Consider the following 16740-nt stretch of genomic DNA (forward strand, 5'->3'; position numbering starts at 1 on the left):
TCGAAGTGCTCTTATTATCTTAAGATGTATAGCAGACTGTACACACAGTACACTCCACTCCCAAGCTCTTGCCAATGTGGCTTAATTAAGTTGGGGGGTTTTTTTTCAGCTAATTAAAAAAAAAAAAAAAAAACGTTATTACCTCGATTTTAAAAAGGCTTAATATATGTCCTGAGAATTAAATGTGCTGTTAAAATTTTGCTGGACAGCTTTCTGCATTTATGACTGCATTACAGCGGTTTAATGTTGATTAATGTCCTGATGACGGGGTTGTCATTTCTTTTTTTAATTCCTGTAGTTGTTTATATTACCTAGAAGTCTGGCTATTTTACGCGTTGCGAATTTAACGATTTCCATGCTTAAAGTGATTTTTCTCAAGCAACAATCAAGCCAAAGTTGAAATAGCATCCATGTTGATTGTGGATAAATAAATACATTTAATTGCAAGAGCACGAGTGTTGGCATAAATTACTACAAGAAGCAGAGGTGGAAATTAGCACCCGCCACTGGCCTAATGCAAGTAAAACTATGAAGTGGCATGTAAATGGAGCAGCGCACCCGCCACCAATACGAACGGGAAAAAATGCTTTCAGTCTGAACTCCTGTCCAGGTGAGGAGTGGCCATCTGGGGTATAGATTAATGCACATATTTGAGGCGGCCTGAGGCTATCGTATATTAACAAAAAAAAGTATATAAAAAAGATAATTTTTAGCGACCGCGACAGCTCATTGGTTGATTTTATTGACGTATATCAGGCTTATCCAATGAAATCCCTCAGTCCTCCTTCACCCGCCCCTCTCCTCCGAGGTTATAAATGGCGCCATTTCAGCTAAGCGGATACGTGACGGGTTAGCAAAGGCTAAGAAGCCCCTTTACCACACAAGCTTTGACTGCTGGAGCAGATTCAGGAGCGGACAAGGAGGGAGAATTAGTGATTCAGGGGAGTTGTTGTCGTTGGAGGAGAATGATGAGAGAGATGTGACCAGGGTTAGACTGAGGAAGCGGTCAGATTTGTTGCTGTTGCCCGGTAAGAAGGCGTGGAAATGCTCATGAAGAGGCAGCGTTTCGTGCACGGAGGAGGGCAGGTGTAAGTGAGTGGCTTCGGGTGGGGGAACAGTACACTAAGTCAGAAAAACATTGGAATAACACAGAAACTATGACACGTTTTTGGGATGTTCAGTAAGAATATGAATAATTGAACAAATGATTTTCTTGAGCAGCTGATAAAGACACGAGCTACGTTCTTGATGAATGCTGAGGATTTGCCTGCTGCCTTGCTGTTACTTCCCTTTCCATGCTAACACCAGATTAAGTTGGCAGGGTCTGTGTCTGGGGCTTTGCTTGTTCCCAAAAGAGACATTTTATGAAAGAAATATTACACCCCCGTGCCTCCCTCTGAAGCCTCTCAGTGATAATGCAATCGTTTAGAGCATAAGCTCTTTTAACTTAATTATACATGTGAAAGTGTGATTAAAAAAGGGGGGGGAAGCTTCTCTGTGGCTCTCTAATGTTGCTGCTTTAAAGCAATATTCTTTTTTTCTATTAGATCTTGTCATTTAGATGATAGCTGATTTTCTCTGTCTAAACTTTACTGTAGATATTTTCCAGCATGGCTCCATCCCAGGTTTCCCAGCACATTCATGCCCACGCTGACTCCTTACACTAAGAGTTGAAAAGTCAAGAGAGTATCGTGTCGTTTTTCTCAGGTTTTTCCCTGGGAGCCGAGTCACTGCTGCAGTACAGAGAAGAAACTGAAAAACGGACCTATGAGGGCAGGCAGGATCAAATTCAGAGGTGTGTCTCTGTCAGGTCAGAACAATTTAAAGTCACCATCACGACAAAGAAGCCATAAAATGGCCCCTTTGCACAAGTCATGGTTAAATCAATATGTGGAGTGCATGTGTAAACATGGCACACATACAGGTGCATCTTAAAGAAACAGTTACAAAATATCATGTTATCCGTCATTTAATCTCAAGAAAAAAATGAGAGTAAATTCTAAATGACGTCAAAAACGAAGTTTAAATGAACATCAGAGTGAGACAAGATTATTCCAAAAAAAAAAAAAACAACATAAAAGGTAAAACTCCTCAGCTGTTAGAATCCCACGTGCATGAGTAGTTAAAAGTTTGACTAAAACTGTGAAAGAAAAACAAATGATTAAATTGTACACTCCGATTCATGAAGCAGTTGCTTGTTTTTGCAGTGAAGGCTCTGAAAAGGTTTCTTCATTTTTCTCTTGCCAATGCTCCTGACATTTACCGAGCTTCTTTCGCCCAGAGTGTCTGGATCTGATAAAGAAGTGGATTACATTTAGTCAAATCAAAACACACTTCGGATTCACTTCTCGAAATTCAAGTGTTTTCTATCTCAGCAAAACACACACACACACACACACACAAGCGCACGCAGTTATGCATACAGCGTTTTCTCCCCCAAGGCACTATTCCTCTTTCTCGGATTATGAAGGAACAGGAGCAAGCATCCCTCTGATTGGCTAAGTGATCGCTCTATCAAAAAAATAATAATAAAAATTGCTCGTTATGCCCGATATTCTGGTGTTGACTTGCTGGAAAAAAAGGTTTGTATGAAACTGATCTAGCCATGTTCAATTCATAAGGATAGATGTAATAAAAATGAATAAGAAACAGCTTGAATCTGATTAAATCTAGATGTTCTAGAGTCATTCTTATCATGGTGAATTTTTAATGTGCTCCATAACAAATCTTTTCAAATGGAGACAAATGAAATTTTCAATCCGTCTCATTTAACAATTTTCAGACAAATCAGTCAAAAGGTGTGAAAAACTGTAAAGCCTGTTGCTTTGTGTGAGACAGACATGCAACTGAAAACAAGGCTGTGTAGAGATGATAGCTTGAAGTTAACTATCTCCATGAAAGTTTCTTCTTCTTCTTCTTTTCAGGGATACAGGGGGAGTGAAACTGGAAGAGGTGTGGAGAAAATGAATGTAGTGATAATATAAAAGGTGGAAGACAGGAGGTGTCTGTTGGTTATGTGATCTGGTATGAATACATATGATGTATTCATACCAGACTTCATACACACTTAAGATGATATCCAGTGAATTTGGTCTTGTCGAAAGAACCTTGCTGACTTTTCTTTATGTCATTCTCTTTTCTCATAAAAATGACTTTTTACTGTCATAACTCTAAAAGTTTCAGTGCAGCCGGTTTCCTTTAGAAATCCTCTAAATAGTGAAGAGTTTTGTGTCATTAGCTTTTCAAATCTAGGTTTTCCATAGAGATACCAGTGGTTCATTAAAGGCCATTAGAGCAAACAGCATCGTGAAACCGAACAACACAGCAGATGGGATGCAGCTCTGAAGATGGCAAAAGTTACGCTGCCAAGCAATATTCTACGCTTTGAACATGTCGGAGTGTCTTTCATTTCTTTGAAAATGGAAAGAACATGGTGCAACTGGAAAACCTACAAACATAATAGTCAAGCATAATAGTCCAGCAAAACTGACTGGAGGGGAAAGGAAAGTGTTAACCACAAATCTTTTTTTTTTTGTGGAAGACGGGATAAAACTATCCACTAATTCACAATTGGTTATAACAATAGACTTTATTTGAGAACTATCATCTTCAGTCAGAAAAATTAATATCCTTCAATTTTGCTCGTACAAATCACTCAAAGTATAATATATTGAGAACACAAATGTGCGTCCTTTGGAAGAAATGTTCTTCCAATGGCACTTTCCCGTTGTGCTCTTTTTTTCATGTCCATTTGCTTTGACCTTACAGCCAACAGTGACGCAGCATGCCATTGTCTAAATTTACAGCAGTCAAACGTAATATGATTTTAAAAAAACAAAAATATCAACTCGGATAAAGATAGCCTTCCTGTGTTTACTTTGTAGATTCAAGTCCAGTAAGACCTACGACTCCAGCATGCTGGTGAAAACATGACGACTGACGACGGTGGATAAACTATTTTCCTGTAACAGTAAGTTGTTTATTCGCCATTAGCTCATTGAGCAGTGCATGCAAGACTGACAACGTTAAGACCTTCCTCTTGGCTCTGATTGGTTGTTTTTGGTCGGGAGCTGTGCTTTTCTTCAGACCGCAATAGCAGGTCAGGGAGATAATGGAGGAGTTTGATCTTTTCACAAAGGGCATGTATACTTTTGCAAGGAACTGAAGTGTGGAGACCAGAATGATAATAGTCAAGCATAATAGTCCATTTGACTTTAAAGTATAATAGCCCAGTGAAGTTAAATTAATGTGTCATTTGAGTCTATTTTCAACTTCCCTATCTGCACCTTTATTTTTTTCATCTGGAGTACACTTTTCAAAGAATTGCATTAGCATAAAAAAAAATCTCACATAAAGAAGCGCACAAGAGCGAAGAGTGTTGATGAACAATTTAAAAATCACATCACATCTGGTGTGTGAGGACTGAGTGAGAATAAATAAATTTTTAAAATGTGCTCTTTGTATGTGAGTGTGTGTTTTAGAATTTCTTACCTTGTAAGGTCCATTTTTTTCTAACAAATACTGCTTTGTGAGGACCAATTACTCTTTACGGGACCCATAAGAAGAAGAGTTAGGATTAGGCTTGTAATAGTACTGGTTAGGTTTAGGCTACACATCAGGATGGGGCTATAGAAATGGAAGTCTATGCAAAGTCCTTGTGAAGATAGAAAGACATACTGTGTGTGTGTGTGTGTGTGTGTGTGTGTGTGTGTGTGTGTGTGTGTGTGTGTGTGGTCGATGGCTGAGCCAGAAACGCGTAAATGTTTAATTCTAGGTTTGGAACCGAATGAGCTCTGACTGACTAAGTAGATTAGCTGCCCTTTCTACAAACATGTCCACATATATTATATATAAATCTGCCCATATTGTACACCTCACTACACACAGTTGCATAAAATCACATTTCATGTCACATAATTGCAAGTCTCTCCTGTGATTGAGCGCAAATGTTGTGCTGGCGGATGACTTGGTTTGATGAAAGTTAAATCCTGTCTGTTCTTTGTGAATATTTGCGCACTGTGTTGCTTCTTTGTGCAAATGAAAGTGGGCGGGCGTGTGTGTGTGTGAGCGTGTGTGTGTGGCTCCTTCTTTGCCTTTCCAATTCATTGGCTACAGATGCCACTCAGTTGTATTTACTGAAACCGTCAGTCCCTCCATCCTACGTTTCCATCTATACATATTTGTTCATGTAAAAGTATTTATGGCCCTTGGATTGTTCCCTCCTCCCTTCCTTCTTTTCTTCACTTACCTGGGAAATGCTAACCAGGATTTACTTTGGGAAACATTCAAACCCACTGGATTAGCTTGATCTATCTTCCTCAGGGAAACCGTTCTGTATTTATGTAAACAAAATTAAATCCATGTGGAAAAAGGTGAATTTCACAGAATTAGATGATATTGGTGATAATGGAAGGATATGCAGTAATTTCTGTGCTGATTTGGCCTCTGCAGCTCCTGAACCCTCTGTTACCTGGTTACACGGGACTCAGCCCTGCGTCTGCTCGATTCTCCTCTCCACACAGACAGAATAAACTGGTCAGCCACAGCGAAAAACACGTAGACATCAACAACTTCCCCTAAAAATAAATAACTTGAAGCTTAGCACAAGGTTCATGGTAAGCGGGTTTTATGAATCGGGAGAAAACTGTTCTGTAAGTTTGAAGCCGCAAATATATGACCACTCCTCAGAAACAGAAAAGATAGCTAGAAAAGTTAGCTAAGAACATACAGCCTGCAGAAGCTAGCTAGTTGTAGCTAGCAAACTTCTGTATGTTTGAGAAGTTAGCTCAAACAGACAGCTAGCTTCTATGTTTCTAGAAGCTGACTTCAAGAGCTTCAAAAGCTAACTTCTTTAAGAAACTGGGTCTTTCCTAAGAAAAGTATTTTTCAAGACTTTTCTTCATATAGTTAATTATTATTATTTTGCAATTATTTTGCTATTGAGTTCAACTGAAGCATTTTAAAAGGGGAGATTTTCTTTCATGCTAAAAAAAAGAGCTTTTTAACACCTTGCAAAACCAAAGTTCTGTTGAACCACAGCAGTATGTTATAGTTGTGATACAGAATAATTGAACACGTTGACCTCTAGCTATTGATTTGACAGCTTTCTTTTTCATTCACACCATAATTACATACTTTTTTGTTTATTAAATGTGGTTAAAATGGAATTAAGACAAATAAAAAGAGAAAAAGTGGAATTTGGAATAATAAATAATAAATGGATTTTATGGGGCCCTAACTTTAGTTCTGCCATCCCCTGACATTTTCTTATGACATGCACTACCTACCTAAGCCTTGTTTTTTCTTACAGACCATGTACATGCTTTCATTAAAACACCAAGTGGTTCGAGGAGCACACTTCACTCGACGTGTTGACTTGGCCTCCAAGTTTCCTAGATCTTAATATAAAGGGGCGTCTGTGGGATGTGCTGGACAAACATCCTTCGTCCTTTGCCGTTTCCTCCTCCAATCTCAGATTTCATCCCGTTTTATCACCTCTCTGAGCTCCAGTTCTCCTTTCTCCACTTTGTGGTTTCTACTCGTGTTCCGCTCTCCCTCCTCATCTCTGCCTGAGTTTATATCCCAATTCGTCTTCCTCTTCTCTCCTTTTTTTTTTTTTATCTCCCTCCATCTTTTACTTCCTCATTCCGTTACACTCGGCAGATTTCTCAATCTCAAGCTCTATCTTAAATCTCAGAAATCATCCGTTCGCAGCTCGCCCTCACCCACACCCTGCTCCAGCCCTCCTCCTCGCTCTTCCTTGCTACTCCTCGCCCCCTCTGCATTCCCAGACATACGTATTTATACTCTCAACTCCTCATACGCATTCAGCCGCTCTTCATCTCTCCTTCTCGTTCTCCCTTTTCCTCCTTGGTACCAGTATTTCAGGCGTGAATAATCCGCGCTGGTATAATCCTTTTTAGCTATTCCACCCTGTAGCCTAATGAGCCTATTGCACTCTTACACTGTCTCTCTTTTCTTACACAAGCACACACAAACAGGCGTGCGCAGCGGCTATCAGTATGCATAAGAACATTAATACCACCTTAACAGGATTTATCTCACTTTTTGATGCCTCCCCTCTTTTTATTTATTTATTTATTTATTTTTTCCGGTCGCGGCTCCCTTCAAATCGACAGTTTTCCTCGCCTGCTCTTTAATCATCCCGTGATTAGCATTCCATCTTCACCAGAAATAAAGGTAAAGCGGCTTACAGGCGAACCCACGCTGTCATATGTTGGTAATGAGCTGGAGATAAGTGGTACACGCCCGTCGTTTCATCACCTGTTTGTGAAGGCAACAAATGGAAAGGTTCCTGGAATGCTAACCTGGGTGATGCCTACAAAAAAACAAACAAAACAATAAAAAGCGACCAAGCAGTTTTCTGAAAGTTTTCCTTTTTTAAAAAATTACAGTTAAGCCCAAAAAATTTTGACTTAAAATGATTTTCATTCAATCAAGCAGTGTGCTTCTTAGTAGTGATTAAAAATTTCTCGGAAGATTAAAAAAAATAATTTTAAACTATGAATTTTGAAATAATTTTTTAGCATACAGCGTCATGGACAAACATGGCAGCGATGACACACTGAAGGCGGAGTCTCATACAGAGCAGGAGACTCTTAAAGAGACAGAGGCCCAATTTCAAATTGAAAAGTCAAATTTCCTTTCAAAGTTATGTTTGACATGTGCAGCAACTGCAAATGACATAGTTACTTGATTGTGTTATAAAGTGTTCCTGAAAAAAACTAAATGTTTATTATTTCTACCAGTCAGAAAACACATGCTGGTAAGATTAAAAGATCTGCCAAGAGGCTAATCTGTATGACTGTTTGGTTGGGAATAGTATTTTATAGAAAATTATAATTATGATATATATATATATAAATATATATGTGTTTTTTTTATTATTATGAAAATGCTTGTATAACCAGAAAAAAACAGGTATTGAAGATTTTAATCTTCTGGTTCTGCAGTTCTTTTTATATGACTTCCACTGACTTTCAACTTTATTACACACAAATAGTGTTGTTTTATTTAAATCAGTACCAGTATTGAAAAATGTTAGACATGTCTATTATTATTATTATTATTATTATTATTATTATTATTATTATTATTATTATTATTATTATTATTTTCTTCAATGTACAGTTATGTAGAAGAGCATGTTGCAGTTGTTGGGCTTGTTTTGCGCCGGATCATCGTTGAAAGAAATTCTCCACGTTTAATAAAACATGGATGGGAGCGGTGTGGGCACACAGCGTGTCTGAGAGTTTAAAATATCAATATCAGCCCCATTTCCCTGATTAATTATGCTGTTTTTCTCCTCCAGTCCATCATGTTCAAAGTGCTGCGCCGTCCTCTTTGGCAAGCAAAGTAGGACAGAATGCTTCCCGTTTGTCTCTGTCTCCACTTATCTCACTCATCCTTCTAATCAGTCTGTCATCGCCAACCTTCCCGTTGTCTCCGCTTCACCTCACCCATTTTTAAAAACTTTTTGCATCCCTCTTGTTTTCGACTCCATCAGTCAGTCTTCGCCTCCATCTGCTCAGTCACTCCTCAGTGTCAGGTCTGCTGCCAGTCATTTGACAGCTATATAAATTTTAAATGCAGAGCACATTTATAGCCAGGTAATTAGCCGAAAGGTGGCGCAGAAACCTTCTCGTGACCTTTGATGGCAGACTACCAGAATTGCTAAAACTCTTGAGTTAATTCGCAGGAGAGCAGCTGCTCACGGCGTCAGCAAAACTTCATACGAGGCCAAACGCCATAAAGAACGTTTATTGTCACCATGATGCAGGCTTTGCAACACAAAGTTGCATAGGATGATAAAGAGAAAGGATTTTATTTTCTAATCAGAATATGAAAAGTGTGTCATGCATTTTTCAGCATCGATAACTAGGCCTGTTGCAATAAATCAATTACTCGTGCAATAAATTAAATAACAATAATTTTCCATGAGCATGGTTTATCATTTTTCTCTCTGGATGACAAAACCCTTCAGTCTGGTGCTTTTGTCTCAACTAGACCGTTTTTGTGAAGGACAGTTTTGCTTCCTGAGACTTCAGAATTCATTCTATTTGTTGTTTTGTTGATTTATTTTGGATATTTAAAATGTCTTCCGGCTCCGGTGTTAAATATTTGTTATAATTTGACTGTGACAAAACTGAAAAAAGGGATTTTTACAGATTGCTCTCCATCCAGTCTAGCCAAGCGTGAGCCTTTCTGAAGAAACATAAGAATCAAAGATTTCAACCGGGTATGTTCCTTCAAATGAATACAATCCCAATAAAATACTTTGGTTAAAAACAAACAGGTGAAAATATTTGCAAGGTACTGTATGTTGTCATTTTGAGTCTGTAAAAAATCTGAACGGCAGGACTGTGAGAGGAACACGTTCCGATGTTACACATTCCTCACTGTGAATAATCGTCGCTGTTTAGAATCATATTGTTACTATCTCATTATCAAAGCAACGAGGTTTCTCAAAGCTCGATTATTAGGAATGTTGATAGTGATGCAAGTGAAGCAAACAGCAGTAGGACTAAATCTTTGTTGCCTGGTAATTACAGTGTGTGGAGCGACAGAATGAGAACATGGTTTTGTGGTCTCTAGAGGGAGAGCAGGTGGGCTGCGTCTTTGCATATGAAAAGTGTCGGAGGAGGAAAATCTGCAGATTCACCGGGAAAACGTCACGAATGGAACGGAGCAAAGGATGGGATAAAAAGGCACACCTTCTTCCAGTACTGTACTCTTCTGGTCAGCTCACTTTGTTGTCTAGCCAAAACCATGGAGAGGAAATAATAGACATTTTAGATCAGTGTTTTTCAAAGTGGATGCCATGGACGATGAGAAAAAATAAATTAAAAAAATAAAAAGGTCAAATACATTTTTAATCAAATTTTCAATTTTATGTGTTGTTTGTTTTTTTACTAATAAAGCTAAAATCTGTTTAATCTTTATTGCTAAACATAAGTTAAAATAACTTATTGAAATGCTATTTAGCATGCTCATCTTTCTGGGTGGCTTCCAGTCAAATTTTAAGCTGCTTTGCTCTCCGAGCTAGCATAGCTAGCACAGCTAGCATAGCTAACACAGCTAGCATAGCTAACATAGCTAGCACAGCTAGCATAGCTAACATAGCTAGCATAGCATAGCTTTGTAACATAGCTACAGAGCACAAAATGGAAAAGATTATGACAAGAAAAAGAGCAAAGGAACAGCCCTGCTGTGAAAAACCCTAAAAACTCACGACCGACTAAAATCAGAAGGTATGAGGATGCTTTATGCTAAAAAATGTTTTATTAATTAATTAAAAGTGAAAAAAATAAACAGTCTTAATATCACACACGAATAAGTTTCTTCACTAACTTAACTTATTAAAAATGACGGCAGTGATGCATGTAAAGAGTCATATGAGGTGTATTCATAATTAACTTATTGTGCAGCACTCATCATAAATCAGCCAATCAGAGCACTTCCTTTCAGGCGTTGGAAGTGGCTACATATGCAGCACTTTTCTGGAAATTGTAGTTGGCCATTTTAAAGTAGAGCTAAGGATTCAACATGCTGGAATGACCCACAACTTTTTATGAACAGCGCGATGCTGTGAGAGCTCTGGCGGAACCAGCTGCACATTGTACAAAAAACAAATCATGAAAAAGACAAAGCGAAGTAGCCTTCTGCGTGGGTTTTCGCCAGTAGTAACAGCCGGCTGTTGGTCACGTGACTCGTATATTGTGAAAAAAGTGTTTCCACTGCAGTTTTGTGAAATACATCTATTTTCATGTGGCCTGAAACTGTTACACCAAACAGTCCCAGCACCAAAACTTTTTGTATCGAAAAATGTGAGTTTTTTTCAAAATTGGCATATTTCCATAAAGTAAACTTATTTCCGTACTTTCAGTTTGACCAACTTTGTGGTTGATGGAAGTTTCGATGTAAAAATGAAAAACCACATGAAAACAGATGTTTTCATGGTAACAGAAGACATACGTTAAAGATCAGACCAAGAGGGAACGGTTGCCTCGTTTGGAGCCAACTTCAATGTCTGGTCTGCCAGGAAGATATCGAAGTTGGCTCAAGCGGGTCAATTAATTAGGCTCTAGAAGGGATGAAGGAGGGGGAGTGTAAGGGTGAGAGTTAAGGAGAGAAAAAAAATCTCAGCGGGACAAATCAGCTGAGGAACCTACGGGTGTGGGTTCACCGGCTCGCGTGTGTCTTTGTGATTACTTTATTGCCGAAGCGGTAAAGGAGACCAGTTGGGGAGCAATAACAAACACGAGGGAAATCAAACAGGAGAAACTGCAACTCCCGCTAAACATTGTGATAAGCAGGGTTTGGTGTCTGTTTGAGCTGCACAGTTGAGAAATAGTAATCTTTTTCTTTTTTTTTTTTTTTCTTAAGGCCAAATGGTATTTAACTGCACGGCAGCAGCTGGTGAGGAGAGGAGTTACTCAGTAGTGAAATGAGACAACAGAAGGTTTACTCGGCTGTCTCTGGAGGCACATATAGGCTGCTGGCTTTGGATCAAATCGCTGTGGCTTCTTTTTCCTCCATCAGCCGCCTAATCCGGAGCCGTATTTTGTCCCAGCCTTTTAATAAAGAAGAAAACCCCGGAGGGTGTTGATTGAAATGTTGTTTATAACCGTATTACATTCAAACCCAAGAGTTCATTAATCATCCAACCTTTGCTGTCCATTTTGTATAACTATGCCTCGGAGTTAATCTCTGAAAACAAAACTTATCTGACGGCCAGAAACTTGAACAACTCAGAGGGAAAAGGGTGGGGGGGTTTATAATTTTTTTTTTAACAAAGTAAACAGTTGCTGCTGCGTGTCTGTGCATAAGAAACATAATTAGGAGCACAAATAATAAAGAAAATAAACAGCTTAACTTACAGCAAGTTAAGCTGTTGACAAGACGCTTAAGTTGAAACACTGATTCTGCTGTGTGTGAAATTATAAAACAAGTTCACAAGCAACACAAGAAAATTAAATTTATTTTAAATAATTTTTTGAGGTTTCATCCCTATATCTGTAGAATATTGCAAAAAGTATATCTCAACAGATTAGCAGTCTTTGTACTTTGACATGACATCCAGGACGATTAGAAAAGAGAAGCACAGACTTTTGTTTCTGCTCAGTCTGTGAGCAGAAAAGTGTGAGAAGTGTGATTTTACCAATTTGCTCTGTCAGGGTGTTTTCAAATCTGACAGTCCCGTAGACTCGGTTTGATTGAGGACCAAAGTTGCAACATTAGTTACATTTTCAGCTGGAAGTGGTTCGCTTTCACACTCCACTGAGTCAAACAAATTTAAAACTTTTGAAAAACCTGTTCATCCTCCTGGCCTGTGGTGGCGCTGCACCACAAACCACTGCAGAAAACCACGCAAAAGCATCTGAAGACGTCACTGAATGCACCATCCTTCTTCACAAAATGTAAATAACAATGGCGTGGCGTCAGATTTTAGCAGTTGTAGGACTTTTCTTTTGTCTTTGATAAAAGATCACAAGCCATTTCTCCCGCTAGCTCTAAATTCCTGAGTTTATTTTGATCGCATTTACCCAGAATGCCCTGCGCTAGTGGTCTCCTTTAATAAGTGCCACAAGGTGTGGTTACGTTGGCTACAGCAGTACTTTTTAGGGTAAATAACAAATTACCGGTAACTGGTATGTATATTGGAAAACAGTAACAAACTAATAAATGCTATTAGCTACCTGCTTCTTGCTCCATTTGTACACAATGTAGAAACTTGAATCTTGGAAAGACTTTAAACCCTGCGGTACGAGTGCAATTTCAATAACTAGGCTAACTGGCGTACTAAGCTACCAGGCTAACTACTGTTAGCAGTACAAGCTAATAAGTGTTTTCTGTGTTTATGACTTTCAAACAGTGTAGCTACATATTTACAACAGGTTTTCTATGATCACGTGTGACTGATTTAATGTGAGCTTGTGTACATTTTACACATCATGGTGGCTGTTGACTAACTTTACAAATAGGTATTCTTTTGCTTCATCCCTTTTCAAACCTGCATATTTCAACAACTGAGCTTGAATCAAGTAGCACCAACAGAAAGAAAGTTAGTTATTTTTGTTTTTTAGTTCTTTAATGACTGGCTGCACAGTGGCGCAGTTGGTAGAGCTGTTGCCTTGCAGCAAGAAGGTCCTGGGTTCGATTCCCGGCCCGGGGTCTTTCTGCATGGAGTTTGCATGTTCTCCCTGTGCATGGTGGGTTCTCCGGCTTCCTCCCACAGTCCAAAAACATGACTGTCAGGTTAATTGGTCTCTCTATATTCTCCCTAGGTGTGAGTGTGTGTGTGAATGGTTGTTTGTCTTGTATGTCTCTGTGTTGTCCTGCGACAGACTGGCGACCTGTCCAGGGTGAACCCGCCTCTTGCCCGGAACGTAGCTGGAGAGGAACCAGCAACCCTCCTGACCCCATTAGGGAAGAAGGGTGAATAGAAAATGGATGGATGGATAGTTCTTTAATGAGTAAATAGTAACAAAGCGTTAACGAGTATTTTTTTTTGCTTCCTTGTATGTTCACCATAAGCCAATCAGATTTATGATTAACATATGGTTTATTTGTGCTTTCTGCCTATTATATCTGCTGACATTTAATCAACTACACAGAGATACTTCCTTTGTCAGATGTGTACTGAGAAATAGCATCCAACACGGTGCAGTGCCAGTCATCCACACTGCCTGAGGTCAGAGTTTAAAATATGCTCTTCTTCTCCGGGGGGCTCATGTTCATATTTGTTATCAGTCTCTGCCACCGCGTAGCTTTTTATGCTGTCACTCACCAACTACACCACCATTTTGAATAAGTCATAAGCCTCAAAAAAAAAAAAAGCATTTCCATATTCTAACAGTGTTCAGAAAATCAAGCAGGTAGAAAGGAGGATGGCTGGAAGGTTGGAAGAGAGAGCCCTGAAAGGTATATAAAAGTGAAATACAGAGGACAAAGAGAAGAACTGTAATGAAAAAAATGTGCATGGTTAAATTGGAAAAGAATCAGAGGGGCAAATCGAGAAAAGGGAATGGTATAGATATTTTCTAATGCATGTGTGCGGAAATGGAGACACAGAAAATGAGAGGAGAGAAGTTCATGACTGAACGAGCATATGCATCATTTTACTGAAGTCCTTATATATATATATATATATATATATATATATATATATATATATATATATATATATATATATATATATATATATATATTCATTTCCTGTCAATATTGCCTTATTGGAGCTCAGAGATGTTCAATGTGTGCATCAAATGTCCAAAATGGAGATAGTTTACATTTAAGGTGAGTGAAACAAAAAGATGATGTATCAAGAAACCCAGGCCCGGTTCAACAAAAATACTTTCAAATACTTAAACGTGATGAGGAATGTGATTGAGACACTGCAATAAGTCAAGAAAAATGTTTAAAAATCCTTCTTTTCTGTCGCTTTTGATTTTTAAATTAATGTCCCTTGGAGCAAACAGAATGGAAACTCCGAAGCAAAGAGGGTCTTGATACACACGGGAACAGGAAAATATGCAAAATGCCAAGGTGGTATTCCTCCACGGGGCTCAGTCAATAAAAAATAAAAATAAAAAAATAAAAATCAACCAGGCAGATCATGTTTGTTTACTGTTGAAAATGTCAGTGCCTGTGGCTATAGGCAAACAAACCACGGAGTACAGAGCCACACGCGCCTGAGACTTAATGCAAAATGTGTTTCTGCGAAAGCTTAGGGAAAAGATCTCGCAAATCGCATCAGTATCTTTTTATGTTTGTTTTAATTGGAAAGTTTATTTTTGTTTCACTCAACTTGTGAATGAGAAACTTTAGCTCCCTGCTTTCTGCTTATTTCTTTTCCCTAATTTGTCAAAATTAGTCCGAATAATAAAAACATGTTTATTTTAATCAAAGATGCATGAAGAAAACCTTATATCAGTTAATCAAAAAATGTCATAATCAAATCAGTAATGTAAAAATGATCCAAATCACACATAACACTTACTAATTCTCAGCTCTCTGCTGCCATTGTTGCGTACGATCAACCAGTAATTTGACTGTCCAGTTAGAGGTGGTTAGCTAGCTATTCTTTTGACAGAGTGCCAAGATGTAGGACAACCTTGCAACAACTTATTCTTTTTTCTTGTCACTATGGTGAGTACTAAGCTGAACATTATTTTTGCCTCTTAATTTCTATATTTCTGTAGTAGCGCTACAGCTGATTAGCAAAGACAGAAAATGTGAAATAAGCAAATTAAAGTTTTCATTTTATTAGAAAGTCACTTCCATCACACGACGATTCCCCCCCCCCCCCCCTGCATTTAATGTTGTTGGACATCATTGAAAAAGCCTCATTTATTATTTTCATGAGTATTATTGTTATTATTATCATTTCACTGATTGTATTCTCATTTCTGAGCAGATAGAGAGAAAACATCTATAATCTAAAAGCGTAATCTCTGTTTGTTCTGGCGTTCAGACTAATATTTACCCAACTCTGTGAATTTCAGGTGGAGACAATCATTCCCCCCCCTCCCAGTGTGTGGAAAAGCTGCACCAGCTGCACCTGTTGACCCGCGCCGCAGCACAACAGCATCAGCGGGGATCAGGGTCATTATTCTCAGTGAAGCTTAATGGAGAAAGGCACGACTCAAACGCCGCCTGGGTTAAGAGTTCGGTTTCCCTCTGCGGCCGGCCTGCATTACCATTCTGTAAGCCTCTGTGAAATTGGAAGATCCTCTGGACCAAAACCCGAGAGTCTGTATGAGAGTCTGGAGCTTTTCAAGCGTCGGTGCAACGGGACAGACGGGGGAAATGTGCGACGCGGCAGGCGAAATGCGAACGTCGAATCTGGATTTTACCAAGTGGAAAGTGATATTGGTTATACATTCACCTGTTTTGTTTCTTTTTTTCTGGCTCTGGTGGCTTTTATTTGAAAGTGCTGGGACAGGAAAGTAGGTAAAGAGAAAGACGGAAGATGTGCGGCAAAGGTCACCAGGCCAGGAATCGAACCTGCGACGGCCACGTCGAGGACTGAGGCTTCCTTAACGGCTCCGCCACCGCAGCACCTCCCGCCTGTTCTTTTGTTGACTCTGATTTTGCTGGTTTCTGATGTTTTCTGGATATTTTCCACCACCTGTTAGTATTTTAACCAAAGTTTTTCCACATTTACAGGAATTTCAGGGGGTTTTTTGGCTCTAAAATGAAATTATTGCAGAAGAAAATTAATAAATGTCAAAGACACCTAACATTTTGGTCTAGTTGCTAATGAAAACAAGTTAGTACACTTGACATTAGACAAGTAACTTTTCAGAAAGATGTAGGAGCTTCTTTTAAGTTAGTAATTCCTTAATATTGATGAAAAAGTACTGGTTCAATTGGCAGATTATTTCACTTATAGCAAGACGTTTCCCCATGTTATAAGTGAAATAATCTACTTTTTCATCAACATTAAGGAATTATTCACTTAAAACAAGCTCCTATAACTTGCTGAAAGTTTACTTGAATATTGGTTTCGTTTTATTCCAAGTGCACTAAGATATTTGCGCCAGACAGTAGACAAAAATAATTAGAGTTTTTGCATTTCATTTTCTAATTAATGTTTCATTGAGGAGTAAAAGGCTGCTTGTCCCACATGTCAAACTGTAACCTCCTATCAACTTCCTTTATCTTCACAATTGTGGGCTACTTTGTGTTTGTATGAAAGCCCATTATAAAGGCGTT

General features: G+C 38.7%; 1 long non-coding RNA gene across 1 annotated transcript; it reads left to right on the forward strand.

Annotated features, from left to right (window-relative positions):
* Nucleotides 1-1704: 1704 nt before the first annotated feature.
* LOC122830345 lies at nt 1705-16244 on the forward strand. Its single transcript, XR_006370509.1, has 3 exons — nt 1705-1795; nt 3885-3970; nt 15528-16244. It is a non-coding gene; the product is annotated as an uncharacterized LOC122830345 (long non-coding RNA).
* Nucleotides 16245-16740: the final 496 nt, after the last annotated feature.

This window comes from Gambusia affinis, linkage group LG04, assembly GCF_019740435.1.
Source record: "Gambusia affinis linkage group LG04, SWU_Gaff_1.0, whole genome shotgun sequence".
NCBI lineage: Eukaryota > Metazoa > Chordata > Actinopteri > Cyprinodontiformes > Poeciliidae > Gambusia > Gambusia affinis.